The sequence below is a fragment of the Syngnathus leptorhynchus genome, unplaced genomic scaffold (assembly GCF_054491065.1).
Source record: "Syngnathus leptorhynchus isolate UIUO unplaced genomic scaffold, UIUO_Slep HiC_scaffold_53, whole genome shotgun sequence".
Lineage (NCBI taxonomy): Eukaryota > Metazoa > Chordata > Actinopteri > Syngnathiformes > Syngnathidae > Syngnathus > Syngnathus leptorhynchus.
The window spans coordinates 250,001-265,000 of record NW_028232020.1 but is presented as its reverse complement, the minus strand read 5'-3'; positions in this window follow the sequence as shown (position 1 = coordinate 265,000).

Genomic DNA, 15,000 nt, shown 5'->3' with positions numbered 1-15,000 from the left:
CCATAGCTCCATAGCACCAGAGCTCCATAGCTCCATAGCACCAGAGCTCCATAGCTCCATAGCACCAGAGCTCCATAGCTCCATAGCACCAGAGCTCCATAGCTCCATAGCACCAGAGCTCCATAGCTCCATAGCACCAGAGCTCCATAGCTCCATAGCACCAGAGCTCCATAGCTCCATAGCTCCAGGGCTCCATAGCTCCAGGGCTCCATAGCTCCATAGCTCCAGGGCTCCATAGCTCCAGGGCTCCAGGGCTCCATAGCTCCATACCTCCAGAGCTCCATAGCTCCATAGCTCCATACTTCCAGAGCTCCATAGCTCCATAGCGCCATACTTCCATAGCTCCATAGCTCCATACTTCCATAGCACCAGAGCTCCATACCTCCAGAGCTCCATAGCTCCAGCCTGGGTGGCTGGTGGCTCCATAGCTCCATACTTCCATAGCTCCAGTCAGAGAGTTGGCGAAAATTGCACTAAGTGCGAAAGCCCATTCATTTACAACGGCGTGTCCACAAGGCGGCGACATTTCCCCGTTACCGGTGGCTGCGCGGCGGGTGAGTGACAGAGCTTATCCGAGCGGCTGGAACTCTGCGCCGGCGTGGTCGAGCGTGAGGCCTCGGCCCTTTGGCTGCCTGGTACCTAAAACACTTCCATTGATCCAGCCTCGGAGGGTGCTGGCTGGTGGCTCCATACCTCCATAGCTCCATACCTCCAGAGCTCCAGAGCTCCATAGCACCATAGCTCCATAGCTCCATAGCACCAGAGCTCCATAGCTCCATAGCACCAGAGCTCCATAGCTCCATAGCACCAGAGCTCCATAGCTCCATAGCACCAGAGCTCCATAGCTCCATAGCTCCAGGGCTCCATAGCTCCAGGGCTCCATAGCTCCATAGCACCAGAGCTCCATAGCTCCATAGCACCAGAGCTCCATAGCTCCATAGCACCAGAGCTCCATAGCTCCATAGCACCAGAGCTCCATAGCTCCATACTTCCAGAGCTCCATAGCTCCATAGCTCCATACTTCCATAGCACCAGAGCTCCATACCTCCAGAGCTCCATAGCTCCAGCCTGGGTGGCTGGTGGCTCCATAGCTCCATACTTCCATAGCTCCAGTCAGAGAGTTGGCGAAAATTGCACTAAGTGCGAAAGCCCATTCATTTACAACGGCGTGTCCACAAGGCGGCGACATTTCCCCGTTACCGGTGGCTGCGCGGCGGGTGAGTGACAGAGCTTATCCGAGCGGCTGGAACTCTGCGCCGGCGTGGTCGAGCGTGAGGCCTCGGCCCTTTGGTTGCCTGGTACCTAAAACACTTCCATTGATCCAGCCTCGGAGGGTGCTGGCTGGTGGCTCCATACCTCCATAGCTCCATACCTCCAGAGCTCCATAGCTCCATAGCACCAGAGCTCCATAGCTCCATAGCACCAGAGCTCCAGAGCTCCATAGCACCAGAGCTCCATAGCTCCATAGCACCAGAGCTCCATAGCTCCATAGCACCAGAGCTCCATAGCTCCATAGCTCCAGGGCTCCATAGCTCCAGGGCTCCATAGCTCCATAGCACCAGAGCTCCATAGCTCCATAGCACCAGAGCTCCATAGCTCCATAGCACCAGAGCTCCATAGCTCCATAGCACCAGAGCTCCATAGCACCAGAGCTCCATACCTCCAGAGCTCCATAGCTCCATAGCACCAGAGCTCCATGGCTTCAGAGCTCCATAGCACCATAGCTCCATACCTCCAGAGCTCCAGGGCTCCATAGCTCCATACCTCCAGAGCTCCAGAGCTCCATAGCACCAGAGCTCCATAGCACCAGAGCTCCATAGCACCATAGCTCCATACCTCCAGAGCTCCAGGGCTCCATAGCTCCATACCTCCAGAGCTCCATACCTCCAGAGCTCCATACCTCCGTAGCTCCATAGCACCAGAGCTCCATAGCTCCATAGCACCAGAGCTCCATAGCTCCATAGCACCAGAGCTCCATAGCTCCAGAGCTCCATAGCTCCAGAGCTCCATAGCTCCATAGCTCCATAGCTCCATACTTCCATAGCTCCAGAGCTCCATGGCTCCATACTTCCATAGCTCCAGCCTGGCTGGCTGGTGGCTCCATAGCTCCATACATCCATAGCTCCATAGCTCCCTACTTCCATAGCTCCATAGCTCCAGAGCTCCAGAGCTCCATAGCTCCATAGCTCCATAGCTCCATAGCTCCATAGCTCCATACTTCCATAGCCCCAGAGCTCCATAGCTCCATAGCTCCATAGCTCCATAGCTCCAGAGCTCCATAGCTCCATACTTCCATAGCTCCAGTCAGAGAGTTGGCGAAAATTGCACTAAGTGCGAAAGCCCATTCATTTACAAGGGCGTGTCCACAAGGCGGCGACATTTCCCCGTTACCGGTGGCTGCGCGGCGGGAGAGTGGCAGAGCTCATCCGAGCGGCTGGAACTCTGCGCCGGCGTGGTCGAGCGGCTGGCCTCGGTAGTTGAGGTACCAGGGGTGGGCCGGGGAGCTCCAGGCGGGTCTTGTGAGAGAGTGAAGCCGAGCGGCTGGAACTCTCGGCCGGCCTGGTCGAGCGGCTGGCCTCGGTAGTTGAGGTACCAGGGGTGGGCCGGGGAGCTCCAGGCGGGTCTTGTGAGAGAGTGAAGCCGAGCGGCTGGAACTCTGGGCCGGCCTGGTCGAGCGGCTGGCCTCGGTAGTTGAGGTACCAGGGGCGGGCTTGGGAGCTCCAGGCGGGGCTTGTGAGAGAGTGAAGCCGAGCGGCTGGAACTCTGGGCCGGCGTGGTTGAGCCACGGAGGGTGCTGGCTGGTGGCTCCATAGCTCCATAGCTCCATAGCTCCATAGCTCCATAGCTCCATACTTCCATAGCTCCATACTTCCATAGCTCCAGACTTCCATAGCTCCATAGCTCCATAGCTCCAGAGCTCCAGAGCTCCATAACTCCATACTTCCATAGATCCATAGCTCCATAGCTCCATACTTCCATAGCTCCATACTTCCATAGCTCCAGAGCTCCAGAGCCCCAGAGCTCCATAGCTCCAGAGCTCCAGCGCTCCATACTTCCATAGCTCCAGAGCTCCATAGCTCCATAGCTCCATAGCTCCATAGCTCCAGAGCTCCATAGCACCATACCTCCATACCTCCAGAGCTCCATAGCTCCATAGCTCCATACTTCCATAGCTCCATAGCTCCATACTTCCATACTTCCATAGCTCCAGAGCTCCATAGCTCCATACTTCCATAGCTCCATAGCTCCATAGCTCCATAGCCCCAGAGCTCCATAGCTCCATAGCTCCAGAGCTCCAGAGCTCCATAGCTCCAGAGCTCCAGCCTGTCTGGTGGCTCCATAGCTCCATAGCTCCATACTTGCAGCCACGGAGCTGGCGAAAATTGCACTAAGTGCGAAAGCCCATTCATTTACAACGGCGTGTCCACAAGGCGGCGACATTTCCCCGTTACCGGTGGCTGCTTAGCGGGAGAGTGACAGAGCTTATCCGAGCGGCTGGAACTCTGGGCCGGCCTGGTCGAGCGGCTGGCCTCGGTAGTTGAGGTACCAGGGGTGGGCTGGGGAGCTCCAGGCGGGGCTTTTGAGAGAGTGAAGCCGAGCGGCTGGAACTCTGGGCCGGCGTGGTTGAGCCACGGAGGGTGCTGGCTGGTGGCTCCATAGCTCCAGAGCTCCAGAGCTCCAGAGCCCCAGAGCTCCATAGCTCCAGAGCTCCATAGCTCCATACTTCCATAGCCCCAGAGCTCCATAGCTCCATAGCTCCATAGCTCCAGAGCTCCATAGCACCATACCTCCATACCTCCAGAGCTCCATAGCTCCATACTTCCATAGCTCCATACCTCCATACTTCCATAGCTGCAGAGCACCAGAGCTCCATAGCTCCATAGCTTCAGAGCTCCATAGCACCATACCTCCATACCTCCAGAGCTCCATAGCTCCATACTTCCATAGCTCCAGAGCTCCATAGCTCCATACTTCCATAGCTCCATAGCTCCATAGCTCCAGGCACGGAGGGTGCTGGAGCTCCACACTTCCATAGCCACGGGGGGTGCTGGAGCTCCACACTTCCATAGGCAGGGAGGGTGCTGGAGCTCCACACTTCCATAGGCAGGGAGGGTGCTGGAGCTCCACACTTCCATAGGCAGGGAGGGTGCTGGAGCTCCACACTTCCATAGGCAGGGAGGGTGCTGGAGCTCCACACTTCCATAGCCACGGGGGGTGCTGGAGCTCCACACTTCCATAGGCAGGGAGGGTGCTGGAGCTCCACACTTCCATAGGCAGGGAGGGTGCTGGAGCTCCACACTTCCATAGGCAGGGAGGGTGCTGGAGCTCCACACTTCCATAGGCAGGGAGGGTGCTGGAGCTCCACACTTCCATAGGCAGGGAGGGTGCTGGAGCTCCACACTTCCATAGGCAGGGAGGGTGCTGGAGCTCCACACTTCCATAGGCAGGGAGGGTGCTGGAGCTCCACACTTCCATAGGCAGGGAGGGTGCTGGAGCTCCACACTTCCATAGGCAGGGAGGGTGCTGGAGCTCCACACTTCCATAGGCAGGGAGGGTGCTGGAGCTCCACACTTCCATAGGCAGGGAGGGTGCTGGAGCTCCACACTTCCATAGGCAGGGAGGGTGCTGGAGCTCCACACTTCCATAGGCAGGGAGGGTGCTGGAGCTCCACACTTCCATAGGCAGGGAGGGTGCTGGAGCTCCACACTTCCATAGGCAGGGAGGGTGCTGGAGCTCCACACTTCCATAGGCAGGGAGGGTGCTGGAGCTCCACACTTCCATAGGCAGGGAGGGTGCTGGAGCTCCACACTTCCATAGGCAGGGAGGGTGCTGGAGCTCCACACTTCCATAGGCAGGGAGGGTGCTGGAGCTCCACACTTCCATAGGCAGGGAGGGTGCTGGAGCTCCACACTTCCATAGGCAGGGAGGGTGCTGGAGCTCCACACTTCCATAGGCAGGGAGGGTGCTGGCACATCCACACTTCCAGCCACGGAGCATGCTGGCACTTCCACCTTGCTTGCTAAGTCGGCGTGATCTTGCCCAAAAAGTCCCTCCTCACCTCCAGCTGGAAGTGGAAAAAAATCCTCCACCTGCTTGGCCGAGGTTCTGGAAGCCAGCAGCTCGCAGAATGTTGCCAAAGTTTCACTGGAAGGAAAAGAAAAGAGAAGACCGAGTGCGCATTTCACCTACCGCCGAATGTCCACAAGAGGGAAGTGTCACTCCGTCGCAGAATCTGCGCCGACGCACTCGGCACCCTTCGAATTTATGGTGCCGGTGCGGGTGTTCTGGGTGCAAAAAGGCCGCCCAAGTGGTAGAAAAAAATCAGACTTCGTCTCTTAGGTCGAAATTAATGCCAAGTTTTGAAATGCACTGGCAGGGGTGGACCAGGGCCCGTTAGAAGTGCTTAGCCGAGGTCCTGGAAGCCTAACCCGGCGTGATCTTGTGCAAAAAGCCGCTGCTGAGCTCCAGCTGGAAGTGGAAAAAGAACCGGGCTGGATCAAAAAAGAACCGGGCGACCCGTTAAAATTGCTTAGCCGAGGTCCTGGAAGCCTAACACGGCGTGATCTTGTGCAAAAAGCCGCTCCCGAGCTCCAGCTGGAAGTGTAAAAAGAACCGGGCTGGTTCAAAAAAAGAACCGGGCGGCCCGGTAAAATTGCTTAGCCGGGGCTCTGGAAGCCTAACCCGGCGTGATCTTGTGCAAAAAGCCGCTCCCGAGCTCCAGCTGGAAGTGTAAAAAGAACCGGGCTGGTTCAAAAAAAGAACCGGGCGGCCCGTTAAAATTGCTTAGCCGAGGTCCTGGAACCCTAACCCGGCGTGATCTTGTGCAAAAAGCCGCTGCTGAGCTCCAGCTGGAAGTGTAAAAAGAACCGGGCTGGTTCAAAAAAAGAACCGGGCGACCCGTTAGAAGTGCTTAGCCGAGGTCCTGGAAGCCTAACCCGGCGTGATCTTGTGCAAAAAGCCGCTGCTGAGCTCCAGCTGGAAGTGGAAAAAGAACCGGGCTGGTTCAAAAAAAGAACCGGGCGGCCCGGTAAAATTGCTTAGCCGAGGTCCTGGAAGCCTAACCCGGCGTGATCTTGTGCAAAAAGCCGCTCCCGAGCTCCAGCTGGAAGTGTAAAAAGAACCAGGCTGGATAAAAAAAAGAACCGGGCTGGATAAAAAAAGAACCGGGCGACCCGTTAAAATTGCTTAGCCGAGGTCCTGGAAGCCTAACACGGCGTGTTCTTGTGCAAAAAGCCGCTCCCGAGCTTCAGCTGGAAGTGTAAAAAGAACCGGGCTGGATAAAAAAAGAACCGGGCTGGATAAAAAAAAGAACCGGGCGACCCGTTAAAATTGCTTAGCCGAGGTCCTGGAAGCCTAACACGGCGTGTTCTTGTGCAAAAAGCCGCTCCCGAGCTCCAGCTGGAAGTGTAAAAAGAACCGGGCTGGATAAAAAAAGAACCGGGCTGGATCAAAAAAAGAACCGGGCGACCCGTTAAAATTGCTTAGCCGAGGTCCTGGAAGCCTAACACGGCGTGATCTTGTGCAAAAAGCCGCTCCCGAGCTCCAGCTGGAAGTGTAAAAAGAACCAGGCTGGATAAAAAAAGAACCGGGCTGGATCAAAAAAGAACCGGGCGACCCGTTAAAATTGCTTAGCCGAGGTCCTGGAAGCCTAACACGGCGTGTTCTTGTGCAAAAAGCCGCTCCCGAGCTCCAGCTGGAAGTGTAAAAAGAACCGGGCTGGATAAAAAAAAGAACCGGGCTGGATCAAAAAAGAACCGGGCGACCCGTTAAAATTGCTTAGCCGAGGTCCTGGAAGCCTAACACGGCGTGATCTTGTGCAAAAAGCCGCTCCCGAGCTCCAGCTGGAAGTGTAAAAAGAACCGGGCTGGATCAAAAAAGAACCGGGCTGGATCAAAAAAGAACCGGGCGACCCGTTAAAATTGCTTAGCCGAGGTCCTGGAAGCCTAACACGGCGTGTTCTTGTGCAAAAAGCCGCTCCCGAGCTCCAGCTGGAAGTGTAAAAAGAACCGGGCTGGATAAAAAAAAGAACCGGGCTGGATCAAAAAAGAACCGGGCGACCCGTTAAAATTGCTTAGCCGAGGTCCTGGAAGCCTAACACGGCGTGATCTTGTGCAAAAAGCCGCTCCCGAGCTCCAGCTGGAAGTGTAAAAAGAACCGGGCTGGATAAAAAAAAGAACCGGGCTGGTTCAAAAAAGAACCGGGCAACCCGTTAAAATTGCTTCGCCGAGGTCCTGGAAGCCTAACCCGGCGTGATCTTGCCCGAAAGTCGGCCTCTATACTTCCATTTTAGGTACCAGGGGCTCATAGTGTACTGGTCCCCCTAGTCAGTGTACTCATCCAGTTACCCCCCGTTTTCCAAAACACCATCGGCACGTATAAGGGGGGGACTCCTGAGAGAGATGAGGTATATGGCAGCGCAACACCAATCCGCTCCGCGCTGGTTCCCATGTCGGCTACGGATGAATAAAACCAGCCTGTCCCCCCTGGAGCTCACGAGACACGGAATTTTTTCTAAGTGCCAACGGCTCTTCCGAGCAAACGTGTCCGCTCCGGCTGGTTCCCCCGTCGGCCTCGAATGACGAAAAATGCCGGTCTCCGCCCGGAGCTCATGACAAACGAAAAATTTTCTAAGTGCCAACGGCACTAGCGAGCGAATGTGTCCGCTCGGCGCTGGTTCCCGGGTCGAACCCGGAAGACGAAAAACGCCGGTCCTCGCCCGGAGCTCATGACAAACGAAAAATTTTCTAAGTGCCAACGGCACTAGCGAGCGAATGTGTCCGCTCGGCGCTGGTTCCCGGGTCGAACCCGGAAGACGAAAAACGCCGGTCCTCGCCCGGAGCTCATGACAAACGAAAAATTTTCTAAGTGCCAACGGCACTAGCGAGCGAATGTGTACGCTCGGCGCTGGTTCCCGGGTCGAACCCGGAAGACGAAAAACGCCGGTCCTCGCCCGGAGCTCATGACAAACGAAAAATTTTCTAAGTGCCAACGGCACTAGCGAGCGAATGTGTCCGCTCGGCGCTGGTTCCCGGGTCGGACCCGGAAGACGAAAAACGCCGGTCTCCGCCCGGAGCTCATGACAAACGAAAAATTTTCTAAGTGCCAACGGCACTAGCGAGCGAATGTGTCCGCTCGGCGCTGGTTCCCGGGTCGAACCCGGAAGACGAAAAACGCCGGTCTCCGCCCGGAGCTCATGACAAACGAAAAATTTTCTAAGTGCCAACGGCACTAGCGAGCGAATGTGTCCGCTCGGCGCTGGTTCCCGGGTCGGACCCGGAAGACGAAAAACGCCGGTCTCCGCCCGGAGCTCATGACAAACAAAAAATTTTCTAAGTGCCAACGGCACTAGCGAGCGAATGTGTCCGCTCGGCGCTGGTTCCCGGGTCGAACCCGGAAGACGAAAAACGCCGGTCTCCGCCCGGAGCTCATGACAAACGAAAAATTTTCTAAGTGCCAACGGCACTAGCGAGCGAATGTGTCCGCTCGGCGCTGGTTCCCGGGTCGGACCCGGAAGACGAAAAACGCCGGTCCTCGCCTGGAGGTCCCAGCAAAATCGGCGAAAAAACGACTAAGTGTCAACTTTCGAAAAAACGGCTAAGTGTCGACTTTCGAAAAAACGGCTAAGTGTCAACTTTCGAAAAAACGGCTAAGTGTCAACTTTCGAAAAAACGACTAAGTGCCCACGGCTCTGCGGGGCTTGTGAGTCCGCCCCGCGCCGGTTCGGCGGTCGGCCTCAAAAAGCGAAAAATCAGCCTCTCTCCCTGGAGCTCACCAAAAATTTGTCGAAATTTTTCTAAGTTCTCCTCGAGGTACCAGGGGGTGAGGTACCCGGGCTAAGATGCAGTACCTTTTTTGGTCTTCAGGTGCGCCAGAGTACAATGAAATGGTCCCAGTAGTCAGTGTACTCATCGACTTTCCCCCCGTTTTCCAAAGCACCTCGTTTACGAGTATGGAGGAGATGGTGCTGGTCTCCCCACGGCGTCGGACACGCCGTCCTCGACAGCACAAGGTCGGATAGAAGACCTGGAAAGCGCCGTGGCACGCGCTGGAGGTGGGCACTGTGGCGAAAAAACGACTAAGTGTCAACTTTCGAAAAAACGGCTAAGTGTCAACTTTCGAAAAAACGGCTAAGTGTCAACTTTCGAAAAAACGACTAAGTGTCACCTCTCTGAAAAAATGGCAAAGTGTCGCCTCTCTGAAAATTTTCTAAGTGCCCACGGCTCTGCGGGCTCGTGCATCCGAGCCGCGCCGGTTCTGCAACCGGCCTAGAATGACGAAAAATAACGGTCTCCTCCTGGAGCTCACAGCCAATTGTGGCGAAAAAGTGGCAAAGTGCCCACGGCTCTGCGGGCTCGTGCATCCGACCCGCGCCGGTTCTGCAGCCGGCCTCGAATGACGAAAAATGACGGTCTCCTCCTGGAGCTCACAGCCAACTTGGCAAAAAGTTTCTAAGTGCCCACGGCCCTGCCGAGCTTTGGCGTCCGCCCAGCGCCGGTTCCGCAGTCGGCCTCGAATGACGAAAAATGACGGTCTCCTCCTGGAGCTCACAGCCAACTTGGCAAAAAGTTTCTAAGTGCCCACGGCCCTGCCGAGCTTTGGCGTCCGCCCAGCGCCGGTTCCGCAGTCGGCCTCGAATGACGAAAAATAACGGTCTCCTCCTGGAGCTCACAGCCAACTTGGCCAAAAGTTTCTAAGTGCCCACGGCCCTGCCGAGCTTTGGCGTCCGCCCAGCGCCGGTTCCGCAGTCGGCCTCGAATGACGAAAAATAACGGTCTCCTCCTGGAGCTCACAGCCAACTTGGCAAAAAGTTTCTAAGTGCCCACGGCCCTGCCGAGCTTTGGCGTCCGCTCAGCGCCGGTTCCGCAGTCGGCCTCGAATGACGAAAAATGACGGTCTCCTCCTGGAGCTCACAGCCAACTTGGCAAAAAGTTTCTAAGTGCCCACGGCCCTGCCGAGCTTTGGCGTCCGCCCAGCGCCGGTTCCGCAGTCGGCCTCGAATGACGAAAAATGACGGTCTCCTCCTGGAGCTCACAGCCAACTTGGCAAAAAGTTTCTAAGTGCCCACGGCCCTGCCGAGCTTTGGCGTCCGCCCAGCGCCGGTTCCGCAGTCGGCCTCGAATGACGAAAAATAACGGTCTCCTCCTGGAGCTCACAGCCAACTTGGCCAAAAGTTTCTAAGTGCCCACGGCCCTGCCGAGCTTTGGCGTCCGCCCAGCGCCGGTTCCGCAGTCGGCCTCGAATGACGAAAAATAACGGTCTCCTCCTGGAGCTCACAGCCAACTTGGCAAAAAGTTTCTAAGTGCCCACGGCCCTGCCGAGCTTTGGCGTCCGCTCAGCGCCGGTTCCGCAGTCGGCCTCGAATGACGAAAAATAACGGTCTCCTCCTGGAGCTCACAGCCAACTTGGCAAAAAGTTTCTAAGTGCCCACGGCCCTGCCGAGCTTTGGCGTCCGCCCAGCGCCGGTTCCGCAGTCGGCCTCGAATGACGAAAAATAACGGTCTCCTCCTGGAGCTCACAGCCAACTTGGCAAAAAGTTTCTAAGTGTCACATCTCTGAAAAAACGGCTAAGTGTCGACTTTCGAAAAAACGGCAAAGTGTCACATCTCTGAAAAAACGGCTAAGTGTCGACTTTCGAAAAAACGGCTAAGTGTCAACTTTCGAAAAAACGGCTAAGTGTCGCCTCTCTGAAAAAACGGCAAAGTGTCAACTTTCGAAAAAACGACAGAGTGTCGCCTCTCTGAAAAAACGACTAAGTGTCGACTCTGAGAAAATGGCAAAGTGCCCACGGCTCTGCGGGCTCGTGCATCCGACCCGCGCCGGTTCCCCAGCCGGCCTGAAATAAGGCAAAACCAGCCTCTCCGCCTGGAGCTCAGAGCCAACTTGGCGAATATTTTCTAAGTGCCCACGGCTCTGCGTGGCTACGGCGTCTGCCCAGCGCCGGTTCCTGGGTCGAACCCCGAGGACGAGGAATGCCGGTCTCCGCCTGGAGGTCCCAGCTTAATCGGCGAAAATTTTCTAAGTGCCCACGGCTCTGCCGGGCTCGTGCATCCGACCCGCGCCGGTTCCCCAGCCGGCCTGAAATAAGGCAAAACCAGGCTCTCCCCCTGGAGCTCAGAGCCAATTGTGGCGAAAAAACGACTAAGTGTCAACTTTCGAAAAAACGACTAAGTGTCAACTTTCCAAAAAAACGGCTAAGTGTCGACTTTCGAAAAAACGGCTAAGTGTCAACTTTCGAAAAAACGACTAAGTGTCGCCTCTGAAAAAACGACTAAGTGTCGCCTCTCTGAAAAAACGACTAAGTGCCCACGGCTCTGCGGGGCTTGTGAGTCCGCCCCGCGCCGGTTCGGCGGTCGGCCTCAAAAAGCGAAAAATCAGCCTCTCTCCCTGGAGCTCACCAAAAATTTGTCGAAATTTTTCTAAGTTCTCCTCGAGGTACCAGGGGGTGAGGTACCCGGGCTAAGGTGCAGTACCTTTTTTGGTCTTCAGGTGCGCCAGAGTACAATGAAATGGTCCCAGTAGTCAGTGTACTCATCGACTTTCCCCCCGTTTTCCAAAGCACCCCGTTTACGAGTATGGAGGAGATGGTGCTGGTCTCCCCACGGCGTCGGACACGCCGTCCTCGACAGCACAAGGTCGGATAGAAGACCTGAAAAGCGCCGTGGCACGCGCTGGAGGTGTCACTGTGGCGAAAAAGTGACTAAGTGTCAACTTTCGAAAAAACGGCTAAGTGTCAACTTTCGAAAAAACGGCTAAGTGTCAACTTTCGAAAAAACGGCTAAGTGTCAACTTTCGAAAAAACGGCTAAGTGTCACCTCTCTGAAAAAACGGCAAAGTGTCAACTTTCGAAAAAACGACTAAGTGTCAACTTTCGAAAAAACGACTAAGTGTCACCTCTCTGAAAAAATGGCAAAGTGTCAACTGCGAATGTGGTGGTGCATGGAAGGAAGTGGAGGACGGCCGCCTCCTTAAACACAGGCCGAAGAGGAGCGTCAGGGCCGGCTCCTTAAACACGGACCGAGTGTCGCCCTTAACACAGACCAAGCGGAGGACGGCCGCCTCCCTAAATACAGGCCGAACCGGAGCGCGAGGGCCGCTCCTTAAACACGGACCGAGTGTCGCCCTTAACACAGACCAAGGGGAGGACGGCCGCCTCCTTAAACACAGGCCGGAGAGGAGCGTCAGGGCCAGGCTCCTCAAACATGGACCGAGTGTCGCCCTTAACACAGACCAAGGGGAGGACGGCCGCCTCCTTAAACACAGGCCGGAGAGGAGCGTCAGGGCCAGGCTCCTCAAACATGGACCGAGTGTCGCCCTTAACACAGACCAAGGGGAGGACGGCCGCCTCCTTAAACACAGGCCGGAGAGGAGCGTCAGGGCCAGGCTCCTCAAACATGGACCGAGTGTCGCCCTTAACACAGACCAAGGGGAGGACGGCCGCCTCCTTAAACACAGGCCGGAGAGGAGCGTCAGGGCCAGGCTCCTCAAACATGGACCGAGTGTCGCCCTTAACACAGACCAAGGGGAGGACGGCCGCCTCCTTAAACACAGGCCGGAGAGGAGCGTCAGGGCCAGGCTCCTCAAACATGGACCGAGTGTCGCCCTTAACACAGACCAAGCGGAGGACGGCCGCCTCCCTAAATACAGGCCGAACCGGAGCGCGAGTGTCGCTCCTTAAACACGGACCGAGTGGAGGACGGCCGCCTCCTTAAACACAGGCCGAACAAAATGACACAAAGTGTCAACTGCGAATGTTGTCCATCCAAGGAAGGAGCGTGATGCCCGGCCGGCTCCTTAAACACAGGCCGAGAGTCGCCCCGGACGGTCCGCCTCGCGGCGCCCGCCCGCTCGGATAAAATGACACAAAGTGTCAACTACTAATGTTGTCCATCCAAGGAAGGAGCGTGATGCCCGGCCGGCTCCTTAAACACAGGCCGAGAGTCGCCCCGGACGGTCCGCCTCGCGGCGCCCGTCTGCTCGGATAAAATGACACAAAGTGTCAACTGCGAATGTTGTCCATCCAAGGAAGGAGCGTGATGCCCGGCCGGCTCCTTAAACACAGGCCGAGAGTCGCCCCGGACGGTCCGCCTCGCGGCGCCCGCCCGCTCGGATAAAATGACACAAAGTGTCAACTACGAATGTTGTCCATCCAAGGAAGGAGCGTGATGCCCGGCCGGCTCCTTAAACACAGGCCGAGAGTCGCCCCGGACGGTCCGCCTCGCGGCGCCCGTCTGCTCGGATAAAATGACACAAAGTGTCAACTACGAATGTTGTCCATCCAAGGAGGGAGCGTGATGCCCGGCCGGCTCCGAAAACACAGGCCGAGAGTCGCCCCGGACGGTCCGCCTCGCGGCGCCCGTCTGCTCGGATAAAATGACACAAAGTGTCAACTGCGAATGTTGTCCATCCAAGGAAGGAGCGTGATGCCCGGCCGGCTCCTTAAACACAGGCCGAGAGTCGCCCCGGACGGTCCGCCTCGCGGCGCCCGCCCGCTCGGATAAAATGACACAAAGTGTCAACTACGAATGTTGTCCATCCAAGGAAGGAGCGTGATGCCCGGCCGGCTCCTTAAACACAGGCCGAGAGTCGCCCCGGACGGTCGCCTCGCGGCGCCCGTCTGCTCGGATAAAATGACACAAAGTGTCAACTACGAATGTTGTCCATCCAAGGAGGGAGCGTGATGCCCGGCCGGCTCCGAAAACACAGGCCGAGAGTCGCCCCGGACGGTCCGCCTCGCGGCGCCCGTCTGCTCGGATAAAATGACACAAAGTGTCAACTGCGAATGTTGTCCATCCAAGGAAGGAGCGTGATGCCCGGCCGGCTCCTTAAACACAGGCCGAGAGTCGCCCCGGACGGTCCGCCTCGCGGCGCCCGCCCGCTCGGATAAAATGACACAAAGTGTCAACTACGAATGTTGTCCATCCAAGGAGGGAGCGTGAGGCCCGGCCGGCTCCGAAAACACAGGCCGAGAGTCGCCCCGGACGGTCCGCCTCTCGAGGCGCCCGCCCGCTCGGATAAAATGACACAAAGTGTCAACTACGAATGTTGTCCATCCAAGGAGGGAGCGTGATGCCCGGCCGGCTCCGAAAACACAGGCCGAGAGTCGCCCCGGACGGTCCGCCTCTCGAGGCGCCCGCCCGCTCGGATAAAATGACACAAAGTGTCAACTACGAATGTTGTCCATCCAAGGAGGGAGCGTGATGCCCGGCCGGCTCCGAAAACACAGGCCGAGAGTCGCCCCGGACGGTCCGCCTCGCGGCGCCCGCCCGCTCGGATAAAATGACACAAAGTGTCAACTACGAATGTTGTCCATCCAAGGAAGGAGCGTGATGCCCGGCCGGCTCCTTAAACACAGGCCGAGAGTCGCCCCGGACGGTCGCCTCGCGGCGCCCGTCTGCTCGGATAAAATGACACAAAGTGTCAACTACGAATGTTGTCCATCCAAGGAGGGAGCGTGATGCCCGGCCGGCTCCGAAAACACAGGCCGAGAGTCGCCCCGGACGGTCCGCCTCGCGGCGCCCGTCTGCTCGGATAAAATGACACAAAGTGTCAACTGCGAATGTTGTCCATCCAAGGAAGGAGCGTGATGCCCGGCCGGCTCCTTAAACACAGGCCGAGAGTCGCCCCGGACGGTCCGCCTCTCGAGGCGCCCGCCCGCTCGGATAAAATGACACAAAGTGTCAACTACGAATGTTGTCCATCCAAGGAGGGAGCGTGATGCCCGGCCGGCTCCGAAAACACAGGCCGAGATTCGACCCCGGACGGGCCGTCTTCTCCCGGCGCCCGCCCGCGTACGCCCCCCATCCCCGGTCGCCCGTCTGCTCCCGGCGGGCCTCCGAGTACCCCCTCACCCAACTGACCGACTGGCACTCATGACCCGCCTTGGTAGGGCCTCCATCGGCCTCGGCTCGTCCGACGTCGGGTGGACGGTTCCTACCCACTGCGGGTCGCACTCTAGCGCCCCGGCCGCCGCGTGAGCGTGCGCTCCCCGCGCCGCCCCGC